General features: G+C 43.4%; 1 protein-coding gene and 1 pseudogene across 1 annotated transcript in view; both read right to left on the minus strand.

Annotated features, from left to right (window-relative positions):
- POLR3A (RNA polymerase III subunit A) overlaps nt 1-13,784 on the minus strand; it is a 1,141,582-nt gene extending 1,127,798 nt beyond the window's left edge. Inside the window, exon 1 of the mRNA XM_050959979.1 lies at nt 13,780-13,784. The gene's annotated coding sequence lies outside the window, so the exon portion shown is untranslated. The remainder of the gene's footprint in view (nt 1-13,779) is intronic.
- LOC127054512 (zinc finger BED domain-containing protein 5-like) lies at nt 7,294-9,279 on the minus strand (annotated as a pseudogene).
- Nucleotides 13,785-15,602: the final 1,818 nt, after the last annotated feature.

Genomic DNA, 15,602 nt, shown 5'->3' on the forward strand with positions numbered 1-15,602 from the left:
CCAAGGGATTGAGTTTGAGCTCACCAGGGATTGGTGGGGGGAAAGGAGGGGGAATGGTTAATTTCTCCTTGTTTTAAGACCCAAGGGGTTTGGCTCTTGGGTTCCCCAGGGAAGGTTTTGGGGGAACAGAAAGTGTGCCAGACACAGACTTCTGGCTGGTGGCAGCGTACCAGATCTAAGCTAGGAATTAAGCTTAGAAGGGTCCATGCAGGTCCCCCATATTTGTACTCTCCTCTACCCAACCACCAAACAATCAGAAGACTAGCCACAACCTCTGTGAAAATCCAACGTGCTGCCCCAGGAGTGTGTGCCCACCCCCTGCCATTTGAGAAATTCTGTTCTAGGGGGTAGGAGTGGGGTGGGGTGGCATATTGAAGTTTTGCCAAGGATGGTGATTGTATGTCTTCTATATCCTGTGCTCTGACTAGTTTAAGGAAGGGAAGGTGGAGAAGGGGTATGTGACAATTTCCATAGTGTGCAGATCCTCAAATTTCTCTTATCTGGACCTGAACCTTTGCCCTTTCAAGAGCTGCAATGACATGCATTCCTCCTATATCTAGACAAGTTGATTAGGGGAGGAATTTCAGTTCACTGAGTCCCAATTCCTCTCAGGGATGGAGCAGTTACATGTCGCCCTGTGCTCAAGGTTGAGCCTGAAGGCTCTATCCTAGGATCATTTTTTCTGCTATTTACTGACCTCTGGAGTGAATTTCTGCAGCAATTGTCTCAGCACCACTATGCAATAGTGTTTAGAGGGCAAGTGAAAAGCATCTTTGTGTTACTACTGTTGCAATATTTTGGAGTCTAAAGGCCTCTGCTGCAAAACTGGATCTCAACTCCCATGAAGTTAGGAGGTAGATATGTTGCTTGAGTTTGACCCATTATAAGAGGAAATCCCAATAAATTTGGACCCACGTTCCTCCCAGTCTTCAGGGCTGTTTTTCTTTAGAAATTTGCTCCAAGCCCATTTCTAGAAATTAGGTAGGAAAAGGGAGTTGGAATTTGGCCAAAGTTTAAAACTTCTGCTCTTGAAAAAAGTACCTTGATATCTATAATAACCATAAGTGAGATGAACCTCCTGTTTTTACACAACATCCAAAAGCCAGCACTGCCTGCTGGGGTTGTGGTATAAGGCCTGATTGAAACCCATTGAAGTAAATGGGAGTCCTTCCATTGACTTCTTCAATGGACTTGGATCAGTTCCTTAGGGAGAGATGGGCGGCTATTGGGAGTATGTGGGATGAGTGTAGTAATAAAAAGCAATAAAAATTCCTCTTGCTGCCTTTCCCTAAACAAACAGAAGAACTAGAACACTCAGCAGAGGAAAAGGGCCAAAGATTAAGTTCTGTGCCCCCCAATATTTCAAACATAAAGTTTTAACAAAATGGGGGAAAAAACCCAACTCAGAAAAGACATTTTTTTAAAGAGTAGCAGTATCCATGTGCCCAAAGAAACATGTGGGACGTTGTTGTTTTTTAATAAGAGCTTTTCTACCTTCAATTTTGAAGGGGCCTGGATCCCAGGGTTTTCTTTATTTTTCACACAGTTTACATGACTTCTGACATTTTTGCCATGACAAATCCATGTGTGTCTCAAAAATTTACCATGAAAACCCTGGAGCTTCAATTATGGTTCATTTGCATAATTAGTGCAAATACATGCAATTACCATGTGTACCTATACAATTACCAGCTACAATGATGTACTAACAATCCTTATTAAACTTCAGCAGGGGAAATTGCCTGTGCTCAGATACACTGTTTAAAATTCCATGTCTCTTTCCTGGTTCAAAATAGTTGGAACTTCAAGACACCAAAAGTAATCAGTCCCCATCAGCGTGAGCTGTCTGTCAAAAACGTTGTTTTACTGAGATCTTTTGATACATTTTGAAAACAGAAGAAACAGTTCCCAGTGATGTTTTCAGCAGGAGAAGGCTTCTTCAGTAAGTGAAACAGATTTAGGATAGAATCCTGGATTCTTGTGAAGTCAAGAGCAAAACTTCCATTGACTTCAATGGTACTGGGATTTCACTCCCTGTATGCAGTCTGATTACTTAAAGAAGTGCTTAAGTAACTTAGTTGTTCTGCTCTTAAACAAGTATCTTAAAATGCCAGATCTGAATGTGCATGGATGTGTATGTCTCTGTGAGAAATGTATTGCAATATTAGTTACTCCAGAGGTAGGACTGAAGTTGGTTTCCCATTGTAAACCCTATTTTCAATCCCCATCTAGTGTAACCTGCCTGGAAAGAAACCAGTGTCACTAAAACTAAAACTGTGCAGGCTTCGTCTCGTTCTCATCTTGGAAGCTTGGAAAAGAATCTGAAAAGGCGCTTACTGCCCTACAACCCTTCATCACTCACTCTCACCCTAGCTGACTTATACAGCCTATCGGATCTTCATAAAGAAAGGAACCTATTTTTTTATATTAACTGGACTCCATGAAACTATTTCAACCTTAATGCTTTTATATGGCACACACCCCCAAACACATGCCAATCAAGAGTTTTGTCACACTTGAAAGTTGTCATTTTTATTTGGCCTGCGAACAAAAAACTATTAGTATTTGTTGAAGCAGTGAAGATTAAGGGAAGCTAATTGTTACAGTTTTAGATTCAATGAAAGTCGGACTTTGTGCTTCATCCGCATTAAGGCAGCTATTACATAAAGGTTTATTACATAAACCTAATGCCTCAGAAAAACTTGTTTGTTTGTTCAGATTTTGCGAAGTGCTTTTTTCCTACAAATTTGACTAACCATCTCCCTTGTGGCACAAAATACAGGCAATGAAAAATGTAAAGGATGATAAATAGAGATACCCATAGGAAAGCAAGTCATAAACAAGTTTCCTTCCACTGATAAGGTTGCATTTTATTTAGCACAATTAGCCTTGTCACTGAAATAATGTATCTTGGGGCTCTGTTTTAAATGAGACTATCCTCATTCACTATTAGGCTTCATCAATGTTGGTTCACTTTTTTATAGTCTGATATCCCATTATGTCATGGCGAGTAGGTGTTAGCTGTGACCAAAACATGATCTAAACACTCCCAAAGTCCAGGGAGTTCCCATCTCCTATTCCATTCTCACAACACAACCTCCCACAACCATCATCTGGCTTCTTTCTTGAAATTTTGCCTTTTTGCCTGATCCAGGTCATATATCAGGATCCAGAGCAGACGTGAAGAACTTCTCATACTTACAGCCACTTGCAAAGCAAGAATGTATGTCTGTTTCCTCTTAAATCTCATTCTCTTTCTCCATTAAAAATCAGGCTGTCCAGAGAAGCTCTACTCCTTTTCCAGCTAGACAGTAGGTGTCACAGAGACAGACACAATACATTCCTTCTACCCTCTCAAAAGTGAGAACATACATCACAGGCACCTCATATACATGCCCAGCTCCTCAAAGAGATTTAGGTACCTTACTCCCATTGATTCAGGTGCCTAAACAGCTTTGAGTATCGGGTCCATAGTAACTAGAATGATTTCAAGAAAGTTATATGCATGTCTAGTTCTGTGGGTGGTACCTGATCGCATCATTTGGAGGAGATTAAAAACAAGGTCTTGACACTTATGGTCATTAAAGATTTTCTGGCACTTCTTGCAAGAGCAGGCTTGTTAGGCACAGCATCCTGGCCAGATTCCAGTATGGATAATTATATTCTGCTTGCCTATATTGGCCTGAGTTTCAATCGCATCAGGTATTCTCCCTCACTTCCTGTCCTACAAAGTTGTGAAGTGTTATTGAAACAATTAAGTGAAATAGCACCAGTAGGGCTGTCAGAGTCCCCGGGCAATGCTCTGGAACTGCTCCCCACAAAACCAGTCAGGACTTTGGGGAGCCTCCTCTCCCTTGGAGCAGGCTGTCTTCAGGGCAAGAAGCTCACACGGTTTCACCTTCCTGGGTCTGACCTTGGAGCATTCAGCATATGCCCCTCCATGTGCTTCCCACAGCAAGTCCACGCAGGCTGGGGCCTGGGGAAACCAGAGGGTCCTTCACGTACCCCCACTTCACAGTCAGATGTGGCTCTTAGCCATCCAGTAAAACATAGCTTTATTAGATGACAGGAACATGGTCTAAAACAGAGCTTGTAGGTACAGAGAACGGGACCCCTCAGCCAGGTCCATTCTGATGCCCAGTGAGGCAGACAATCCTGTCTGCCCTCACTTCCCGTCCCCAGCCAGCTCCCAACTGAAACCCCCTCCAGCCCCTCCTTCTCTGCTGAGTTCCTTTCCCAGGCCAGGAGGTCACCTGACCTATTTGTTCTCCAACACCTTTAGCATCCCCTTGCAGGGGGGGAAGGGCCCGGGCCTTTTGTTGCCAGGAGACAGAGTGTCAGCCAGAAACTGAGGCACTCACACAGTAGTCAGAGGAAACATTAAGAACAGTCCCACTTCATCACAGGGGCCCAAATCTCTCATTTCAGGTCTGAATCCAAATTTCCCTATTGTTCAGGTGCGTTTGGAACCAAGATTTTGGATCCAGTGAAGGGATTTAACCAGTACCAAATTTAGATTTAAATTTCCTTGAAGCTGAGAAGGTGTTTGGATCTGAAACTTTTGTTTGCCCAAATCGCTGACAGTGTGGGTTGAGATCCTTTTTAGAATGAAGGATTCTAGGGACTATATCAGTCACTATTGTAGATGTTTTTTTAAATGTACATCTTGGACACTGTACCAATAACGTTTATGATGCCGCACATGATGGGATCTACAAATCCCACACAGGCTAGAAAAGGGTTAATGAGCCGCTGTAGCAGAGCGTGTCCCACATCTGCAATAGGTGTCTGTTTTAGATGGAGGAGTTAAAGGGGGAGAGTCTAGCATATTTGGGACCAGATTTTGAGGGAGAACAGACTCTTATGTCTCATTCTGTGGAAGAAAGTCTGGCAAGGGCCAAAAATTGCTGCTGCTGGAGCCTTTCTGAGGGAAGGTAGCCTGATACAGGACTATTATTTAATTTGCTACCAGTGACTTGCTTGTTGTGGCTGAATAATACCGCGGTAGGCAGTGCCCTGCCTGAAAGGGGCCACCGCCAAAAAAAATCCTTTTGTCTTTTACACCTGATAGGGGATGCCGCAATGGGTTGTTATGCGCCTAGGAATGACCTAGTAACACTGAATTTACCCAGTGCACATAGGCCAGGCCCCTTCTCATATGCTAATGAATTGCCTTATTTTCCTGTTTACTCAAGTACTCCTACATTTTTTTTTTAATGGAAATCCTAAATCTTCAACATTCAAATCCTGGATTTCAATGCTTTCTTGCCACATCCTAGTTTTTAATTTGTTTTATAAAATAGTTTAATTTTATTGCCAAATGCATCAAATCTTCTCATCTAATGTAGCATGAGGAGGGTTGCCAATTTTGGTTGGACGTATTCCTGGAGGTTTCATCACAACATAATCTTTAATTCCTGGAGACTCCCGGACAATCCTGGATAGTTGGCAACTCTAAGCATGATCCAAACTGAGACCCTAATCCCACATGCACACATGTTTAACTTTAAGTACATGAGCAGTCTCAATGAGTTCAGTTGAACTACTCATGAACTACTCATGTCTAAAAGTTAAGCACATACATACGCGTTTGCAAGTCCTTCAAACTGCTCCACACAGGCACCCGTGAAGTCAGGGAGGTTCCATGTGAGTGCAAGGATCCATCTATGTGAAGCAATGTGTAGCACTGGGATTTAAATGCCAAATTCAGAAAGATCAAGTTTAGGGGCAGATGCAGAAGTTTAATTTCTCTGCACAAGCTGGGCTGGACTGGACCTGGTATCTGCTGGCTGTTTTGGTCAACAGATTCCACCTCCCCTGTACCCTTGGAGCCCTCTTGAAGAAATGTGGTCCCTTGTATTTGTTGCTGAAGGCTGACTGTCAGGTAGTGTAGATTAAAAAGAACAAATGGAGGACACAATCTCTGAGAATATGCAAACGTTTTAAGCTTCAAAAGGGAAAGGGGAGGAGGGAACTTCAACCACTCTTCTCCTAATGTCTTGTAATCATTTCAATGTGTTTTTCTCTACAAACTTGTTTGTTTTTTTTCCTCTAGGACTCTTAATGTTTGTTGCACTGCAATTTAATTTCTCCTTGAAAAATCTAAATAAGCCCCATTTTCTATATTATTAAGACAAAGGCAAAAATACAGACATTTGTCACTACAGGAACTATATACCTCACAGCCACAGTGAAACACACAGGGCCTGAGTCTGGTCTCAGTGTATGTGTACACTGAAGGTGCAATTTCCAACTTTACCCATTTGAGCTCTGATTGAGTTAAAAATAATAGTATTGCTGCAGCGGCGTGAGCTGCTGAAACAGCTAGTCACCTGAGTAGTTACCTAAGGTTTCACATGGGATAATACTTGGGACAGCTAACCTGTCCATCTTTGCAACTAAGCTTCTGTTTTTTAGCATGCTAGCTCAATCAGAGTTAGCATGGTTACATCTACCCAAGCTGACAACTTTACACCTCTAGTTGCAGTGTAGACATACCCTTACTTTCACACTGGTGGAATTTCATTGTCTTCAATGATATTAGATCTGATTTACATTGGGATGAGATCAGAATCAGGTTCTGAGTCCACATCCTTTCTCTGAGGAAATGTTAGTTGAACCTTAGTGGGAGTATTTATATGACTTAGGCCTTGGCTACACTGGCGCTTTACAGCACTGCAACTTTCTTGCTCAGGGGTGTGAAAAAACACACCCCTGAGCGTAGCAAGTTACAGCGCTGTAAAGCGCCAGTGTAAACACTGCCCCAGCACTGGGAGTGTGCTGTAAGCTAATCCCCACAGGGAAGTGGAGTACTGCAGCGCTGGGAGAGCTCTCTTCCAGCGCTGGCGCCGCGACTACACTCACACTTCAAAGCGCTTCCGCGGCAGCGCTGTTCAGCTGTAAGTGTAGCCATACCCTAAGTATCTGCAGGAGAGCCTCTGCAGGTGGTTGGTAATGAATAGAGCAAAGTTTCCCAAACTTTTTCGGCCACAGAACACTTTTTAGCTTCTTACAGAACACTTATAATATTATTTTGTAGTCGTTTGGTTTTCAGATAAAAAATTGTGTTATTTATGCTCAAATATATTTTATAAAATAAAGCAAAAATACAAATTTAAAATAACTTGAACTAACAATTTCTAACTGGAAAGCATGTATGAAGTAGTACAAAAATCAAGTGCAAGGGTCAAAATTAAAAACAGTGTTCTACTTTAAAAAACCCTGTTTTTATATATACACAAACACCAAACAAATTAGATTTTTACTAGGAAAATCTATTTTTATAAACAGAAATAAAAATTTGGATTTAATGGGATTGGTGTTTCTGCATTTTTCTATCACAGATTCGCTTAATATTAGGAATAATGCTGAAAGTTGAATCCTCATGTCAGGCGCAGCATCAAGTCTATTCCTATATTTGGTTTTTGTTGCAGTATAATACGAAAATCCTGTCTCACACAAATAAGTGGTAGTAAAAGGAAGGAGCACTCGAACTGCACGTTTAGCCACATTAGGGTACTCTTCTATTAGGCTGCTCCAAAAATTATTCAGCGGAAGATCCTTAAACTTTTGTTTCAAATCAGAGTCAGAAATTAAGTCAATTAGGCTTTCATAATCATGCGCAGTAAAGCCAACTGGTTTGGCTGTAATTAGAAACGGATTTCAAACCCAACCATTATCATCAGTAGTTGTAGGAAAATATTCTAATAAAGAAGCCTGCAAGTCACATAAGTGCTGTAAAATGGTGCTGGAAACTTCTTCGTGGACTGTAGAATTTATTTCAGTCAGAAATTCATGTACTGTAGAGAAGCAGTCGAAGTTATTCTGTTCTACAGAAGATGCCCAGAATTGCAGTTTCTTTTTTAACGCCAAAATTTTATCCATTGTAGTAAAAATAGTCACATTCTTTCCTTGCAGCAACAGATTAATTTCATTTAATGTTGCAAAAATATCTGCAAGATACGGAAGTCTCATTAGCCATGAGGAATTTGTCAGACAGCAATTAAATTTTTGTCCTAAATTAGCTGAAGTGAAGAATACCAGTAGTTCACTATGAAGCTAAAAAAGCCTCACAAGCACTTTTTCCTCTGGATAGCCACCTCACTTCCGCATGCAAAAGAAGCACTTTGTGCTGACTACCCATTTCCTCGCACAAAATTTTAAATAACCTGGATTGAAGTGGTTGAGATTTGACAAAATTGATAATTTGTACTGCTTCATCGAGCACAATTTTCAGATATGCTGGTATTTTTTTTTTTTTTAACTGCAGGTGCTTGTCTGTGTAGAACACAATGGATCTTAGTGCTTTCTGGTGCCACACTTACGATTCATGTTACAACTCCCTTCATCTTCCCAATCATTGCCCAAGCACCGTCAGTACATACATCAATACATTTTCCCCAACTAATTTCATGCTTTCTGATAAAATTGTTGATGCAGTTGAATATTTCTTCTCCAGTTGTGTTGCTTTGCAGAGATTCACATAAGAGCAGGTCCTCTTCAATAATATATTAAATCTGTATTGGACAAATACTAGTAGCACAGGAAGTCCTGAAACATCGGTGGACTCATCTAGCTGCAATAAATACTCATGGCAAATTTTCAGTCTGCAAACTGGCTCTTTTTCTATGTCATAGGCAAGATCTTTAATAAGGCGTGCAACAGTATTATTTAACAACTGTACAGCGTCAATTTTTTTACCAGCCTGCTCACTCAACATGCACGTTACGATATCTTTCGCGCAAGGCTTGATAAGCATTTCTCCAATAGTAATCTCGATAAGATGCCTCTGTTGCACTTTTGTTGTCTGTTTTAGCAATTTTAATCATTGGAAGTTTACAATTTCCAAGTGAGTCATGCTGCCTCTTGAAAAAATGTGTATCTTTGTCTTTGTGTTCAGCATGCTTGGTTTCCAAATGTCTACGAAGTTTAGCAGGAGCCAATGAACTGTTTGCTAGTATTTTGTTGCACATAACACACTGCGCATCAGGAACATCTTTATTTCCAACACACATAAAACTGAAAGACAAATAACTTTCATCATACTTTTGTTTTGGTCTTTTAACATCTGCTTCTTGTTTTTTTGATATACTGTGGTGGAAATTCTTTCACCTTGGATAACTCTCTAGTACTAACAGATTTTTCGGCAACAAAAGACTGCGATTCTTCATCCTCACTTTGAAATGTCACAATATTTTGGTTATTTATTTCCGCCACAGTTGGAGTACCAGAAGAACTTGCTTTTTGTTGCAAAGTTCCTTCTTTTAGCCACAAATCCATGGTGATTAGGTTTAGTAACAATATTTAAAAATACTGATTTTTGTCAAATTTTCTTTCACAAATATTTATATTGTTTCAAGCGAAGCTAGTTTAGTTGTGTTTATCGCACACACGGTAAAGACCCACAGGTTTGAACGTGTTGAGTGAATATGTTATATTCACCATGACGTAAAGAGAATGATGTGTGCATACCACTGCAGTTCGTGCAGCCTCGAGAGGAAGGGGTACGACGTCACTAACTGAAACATGCCCGAAAGGGGTAGATGTCAACATTCTTGCATGCCATGTTCTCTTTATGCCATGATATTCAATATGAGATCTATCAATAACCAGAAAAAGTTTTATGTTAAATTATAGTCATTCAAAAAGAGTTGTAAACTACGCTTCAAATATGCCAAATTTAAAATTAAAAAAAATTTAAAGATCCTTTTTTTAATTACAATTCTTTCATGGAACACTTATTAATATCATCTGGAACACCAGTGCTCCATGGAACACAGTTTGGGAAATGCTGGACTAGAGAAACATATGAGAGATGTTGATACATGATGAGACTTTGTCCCTTGGAATCTGGGTCGAAGGGTAAGAACAATGCACTGCTCTTCGGGGCAAAGATCTTCATATGTGTCTGTACAGCACCTAGCATAATGGTGCCCTACTTTTGGTGGAGTCTCCATTACTGGTAATTTTTAAATCAAGGTTAGATGTTTGCCTGAAAGACCTGCTCTAATTCAACCAGGAATAATTTGGGGGAAGTTCTATGACCTGTTACCTAAGAGGTCTGACAACATGATCACGGTGGTCCATTCTGGCCTTAGAATCTATGGTCCAGAATATTAAAGAACGAACAAGAAAATAAAGCAATCCTGACTTAAAACCATGCTGGACAATGAGAAATGATCAGCAGTGAGAGTTATAGAGCAAAGGAATCAAATAGGGAGTGGTGTTGTGAGAAGATCATATAATGATCTAGGTTCCTGCATGTAATCATGATCAATTTCATTTTCATTACAATGTGAATTATGAGTGCATCAAAAACTAACAATTAAACTACATCTGTGGAGGGTGAGGTGATACACTAGTTTAGTACTAGATCCTCTGCAGAATGGAATTCAAATCTGCCTTGGGTTATAGAAGAGGAATGAATTTAGCAGATTCAGTCCAGTCCTTGTGGACAGGACCACCGCATAGTGCAACAAGATTCAGAACAACTCTCTCTTCTCAGGAGAGGTTTTAGTACTTCAGCATTGTAACGTTAGGCCAGGATTGAGGTGCATTTGTTGAAGTCTGCACAGTTTCTATATGAAGGCTGGTTATAGCCACTGCTATGAGTCTTTAATTGTCAAGAGCATTCATTCACTAAATGCAGCCTCCACGGTAAAAACCACCCAACCAAAAAACTGGGCCTAAGCCTTGGCCCTGCAAATGCTGTTTTGTCTTGCTCTGGCAGTGCAAAGGAGTTGGAAAGGCTGCTGCTCCCTACACTGAAAATCTCCAGGTGACATGAGGCCACTGTAGTGGTTCTTACATTGCCCCTTCTCCTGAGCCCCCATGATATTCCTATGCCTGAGTAAACCTCAACTACCAGAATTGTCTCTTGGGCAGCTGGATGTAAATTTGAGCAGTTTTGAGGTTGCTCTGCTTCATGCTGATGACTGACCCAGTCCCCCAAGATGGCCCCAGAATCAGAAAGATGGGAAGTAGAGCGTATACCATGTCGTAAAGCCACCTTTGAAGCTTCCTGAATTAGGCTGAGCACAGATCAGACCAGCTCCAGCTCTCAGCTTTATCTCTTAGTCTGCATTTATATAACACCTCTCATCCCAAAGAACTTCACAAACTTAAAATAATCTCCAAATATACCTTACAAATGGACCCCTGAAACCTCCTCTGGGATGAACATGGCTGGTGTTAAATACAGCAACTGTTGGGGAAGAAGTAAAGGATGATATCTCACTCCAGTGCATTCTCAGGTGGTTCTTAGGCAGAATGTAACAGCTGGCTTTTGGCCAGGCACTGTAGTTTACACCCAGACTCTTACAAGAGAGTCTGATCTCCAATGACTGCAAGCGGCCAGGACCTCAGTTTTGTTTCTCTGCACATGGCATCACCCTGCCCCTAACCCTGTACTGGAACAATTGATTTTTAGTACAGACTGGGAGGGTAGAACGACACCTGCTAAATCAACACCACCCCCACTTCCTGCAACACTGTGACCCAGCCCCATACAGATCCAATCCACATCTGCTTAGCTGCGGAAAACTGCAGGAGCACAGCACAAGGTGGTACGGTTGATTAAAAAACCCACACAATACAGTGACATGGGGGTTCTTTGGTGGCAAAGTCCCAAAGAATCTTGAAGAATTAAACCAGTTACTACACAGTGTACCAATAACACAGCTTCCAATTACCATTTTCTATCCTGTTGACATCAGTGGAAATGATGTTTAAGTAGAGAGGTTAGAATATGGCCTTGTAAACATTTTTTCCATCCCAGAGAGATATTTCATTTCTTAATTTTAGAATACTTTTGCCTTCGACCAGCACAGTTCTAAACCATTAATTGTTAGAATGTGAAACATTAAACCTAGTTCAGGCCTTTGCTTTTGTGGACTGTTAACAACAAAAGTTTTGACTCCTTAGCAAGCTGATCATTTAATAAGAAGAGGAAATTAATTGCTAATTAATCCACTATTAAGGTGTGATGCTAATGACATATCATCTATGTGATTATAATGAAATGACTGCATGGGTACAATGTCATCATCCGTTACTTAGAAGGCTGGATTTATGCAGCCCACGTTTCAATAATGGGCATCAAACGCAGGCTCAGGAGCAGAATGATTTATGGGCTGCATTGACTAAACAGTATCCATCTTTTTAATCTCTGGACTGCTGGGTAAAATTATTGGGGTTTATAGGGATCTCAAAGGAAGGGCAATGGAGTATAAAAATGGATAGATAAGGGGCTAACATATTTAAAGGAAGGTAAGACATGTTGGGGCTGATGGTCTTGTCCTGTCATGGCTCTCCCAATATCATATGGGGCTTTCTGCAAATGTGTGACATGAGCATTCTCGCCTTCCAAGAGATCCAGCTCAGTATTAACCCTGTTTCTGATGACAGCCCTGATGTGACTGTGGGGGAGCTGTGGGGGCAGCGCGTGGAGCCTCCTGGGCTGCCTATGTGTCTAGGGGATGCAGGGACTTGTCGGTCACTTTCTGGGAGCTGCAGTAAGTGCCGCCGGGACCCCTCACTACCCCAACACCCTGCCCCAGCCCTAGGTCCCCTCCTGCATCCCAAACCCCTCATCCCCAGCCCCACCCCAGAGCCCATACCCTCAACCAGAGTGCCCTAGCCTACAGTCCCTTCCTTCACCCAAACCCCTCATCCCTGGCCCTACCCCAGAGCCCACATCCCAACCCTCTGCCCCAGCCTGGTGAAAGTAAGTGGAGGGTAGGGGAGAGGGAGTGGGTAGGGGCAGGGCAGGGATGTTGGGTTTTGTGCAATTAGAAAATTGGCAACTCTACTAAATACCTTTTAAAAATCTGGCTCTCTGGGGCTGAGTAATCTCAGTTGATGCCTATTGGAGCTGCAGGTTGCTGATGCAGATGCAAAGCCCAAACTCAGAGGACCCATTTCAAAATTTATATTTGCTGCTGCACAGTTATGCATGGAAATTTTCCCCTTGGAAGTCAATAAGCAACTACGCCCCCAGGTGAAACAGAATGGGTGTGTAAGGGGTCCGAAGGTAGTGGGGCTATCTCAAGTGGTTCCTGAGTGCCAAGCCCAAGGTCACTCTCACATGGGGAGAGTGACACAGAATAAGAGCCCAGATCTTCTAGGCCAGTGGCTCTTGAACTTTTTAACTGGTGACCCTTTTTGCCTCTGAGTGTGACCCCCCTCCAAATTAAAAACACCTTTTAATATGTTTAACACCATTATAAATGCAGGAGGGAAAGTGCAGTTTGGGGTGGAGGTTGACAGCTCATGACCATCCATGTAATAACCTCACGACTGCCTGTGGGGTCCCAACCCCTTTGAGAACCCCTGTTCTAGGCCCTACTCAGATGCCCTGACCACAAGATGAATCCTCCTTCCCTTCTGCTCCTGACCCAGCAGAGCAACATGGAAAAGGGAGCTTGGCCCTTCAGGGCAAGCACCCTGTGTAATGAGCTCCACGGCAATTAATGGGACTACTGCAATGGGTTTTTTCCAACAATCAAATAATCCAGTAACTAATGATCGGCCATCTGGTGTGTGGTGGCTGGAGTCTAGGCGGGTGGCCGACGTGGGGCCCGATCCTGCCCCCCGCTCACAGGTATGGCTTACGCTCGTGAGTAAGAGCCTGCAGGGGCGGCCCCGTTGGGGGCAAGGACTGTGTCCGCCCCCAGGCCCTGCCTTGAGCCAAGCCCAGCAAGGCTCCAAACAGCACCAAGCCGGGCCGGTTCCCGCACCCCGGTGTGAGTGGCAGCCAGGCACAGCGGGGCTGATCCTGCAGCGGGGCGCGGCCCCTTTAAGGCGCGGAGCAGCGAAGAGGCCCGCGCTGCGTGTGGCGGTGGAGCCGAGGGGGGAGCAGCGGCGGCGGCGGCGGCGCGGTGCGTGTGTCAGCGCGGCTGGCACTGGCATTGTTCCCTGACGTCACTCCGCCAGCCCTGCCGCCGCGGCTGCGGCTGCCGCTGCTCTCAAACTTGTCTTTGTTATTCAGCGCTCTCCGGCTGACACGGCGGCTGTCTGCAAAACGCGGCGCCCGGAGCCGGCCCCGCAGCACCTGGACTGGAGCTTCCTCCGCGCACGCCGCTGCGGCACCTCCCCGTTACCGACGGCGCTGGCCTCTAGCAACGTGCCGGTCGTTTCCCCCGCGGGGGCCCTTCGGATCTCCCCGCCTGTGGTACATTGCGAGAGCCCGCAGATCTGCGCCCCTCTATGTCTCCCCACGTTTCCCTAGCTATAGAGGTGACCTGCTGGCGGGGGTTTATTATTTACACAGCTGCATATGGCCGGTGCTTTGCAGGCGCGTCAGGAGACACAGCCCCTGACCGAAGGGGCTCTCGTTCTGTGAAGGAAAGGAGCGCTCCGCACCATCTGGTTGGGCTCTTGCAAACACGGTCAGAGGGGCAAGGGGAGGCAGAAAGCGCACTGGGCTGAGATTCGGGCATCAGGGGAAAGCACCAAGACCCTTTAGTGGGATTGATTTGGGAGAGGGACGTGGGAAAAGCACTGAGGAGGTGGGGAGGTTACTTTAGACTGAGGAACAGGAAAAAAAATCACCAAGGGACTGATCACAAGCCCCCCGAAGTTAATGGCCAGGCTTCCACTGAATTCAATAATGGCCTTTGGATCAGGTCCTCCGAGCATTAGTTAAAGTGATAATGACAAGCAGGAAGAACACTAGATTAGACGGATTTGAGGGGGCTACATTTTTGAGAGGTGGTAATTGCAACAAGAACATGATGAGGTTAAATTCTGCTTTGATGAAGGATTTATGTCTTAGGAAGCAGGCTGGAAAAGAGAAGGCAGCAGTTAAGGTATGACCCCTCTACCAATCAACCCTGAATTCGTACTCGCCCTTCTCCTTACAGACGGAACACCCACGTAAATAAGCGAGCACCACTTAAATGGGTCAGGGAAATAATTGCAGTCGTTAGCCCCATACGTTTAAAAGTGTTCCCACCGTAAATAGTGCAATGTGAATAGAGTTCCAGTTTGACTGATAAAAACATAGTCCCTCCCCCTTCTAGTAACCCGACATCCTTTAAATACTAGATCTCTTTCTCCTTCCTCAACAGCAAAATAAATCCGAGCCGATGAAGAGCTCTATAGCACTGTTTAAATTGCTTATCTTAATTGCATAATCTAACAAACCCCGTTGGAACCGGTATGAATATATTAGGCTTATTAACAACTCATCATAAAATATTGATCATCCTGGAAGTGTTTTATTGGGGGGGAAGAGAAGTCGGAGGAGTTGTTTTTAGAAGATTGGTGCTGGTAATAACAAGAATTTGTCCTTGTCTTTTCTTATTGGAAGTCACGCTGGATTTGTTCTTTAAAAAACCCAAACACAGCTCACCCTCTATTATTTTTGTTATTCGATTGAACCGCCTCGCAGTAAGGTCTGAGAGCCCATTTTAAAGCCCCGAGATTTGCAGTGACATGGTCAAAAAGTGTGTAAGTTTGTGTGTGTGTGTGTGTGTCGGGGGTGGGGGAGGATAGCTCATTGAATTGATGGCAAGGAACACGATCAAACTTTCAGGGACAATTGGACACCCGCATCCGGAGTGGTTGCTATTAAAATAAAAAACACCCCCTCCTCTTTTTTT

The sequence above is a fragment of the Gopherus flavomarginatus genome, chromosome 6, assembly GCF_025201925.1.
Source record: "Gopherus flavomarginatus isolate rGopFla2 chromosome 6, rGopFla2.mat.asm, whole genome shotgun sequence".
In the NCBI taxonomy this organism is placed as follows: domain Eukaryota; kingdom Metazoa; phylum Chordata; order Testudines; family Testudinidae; genus Gopherus; species Gopherus flavomarginatus.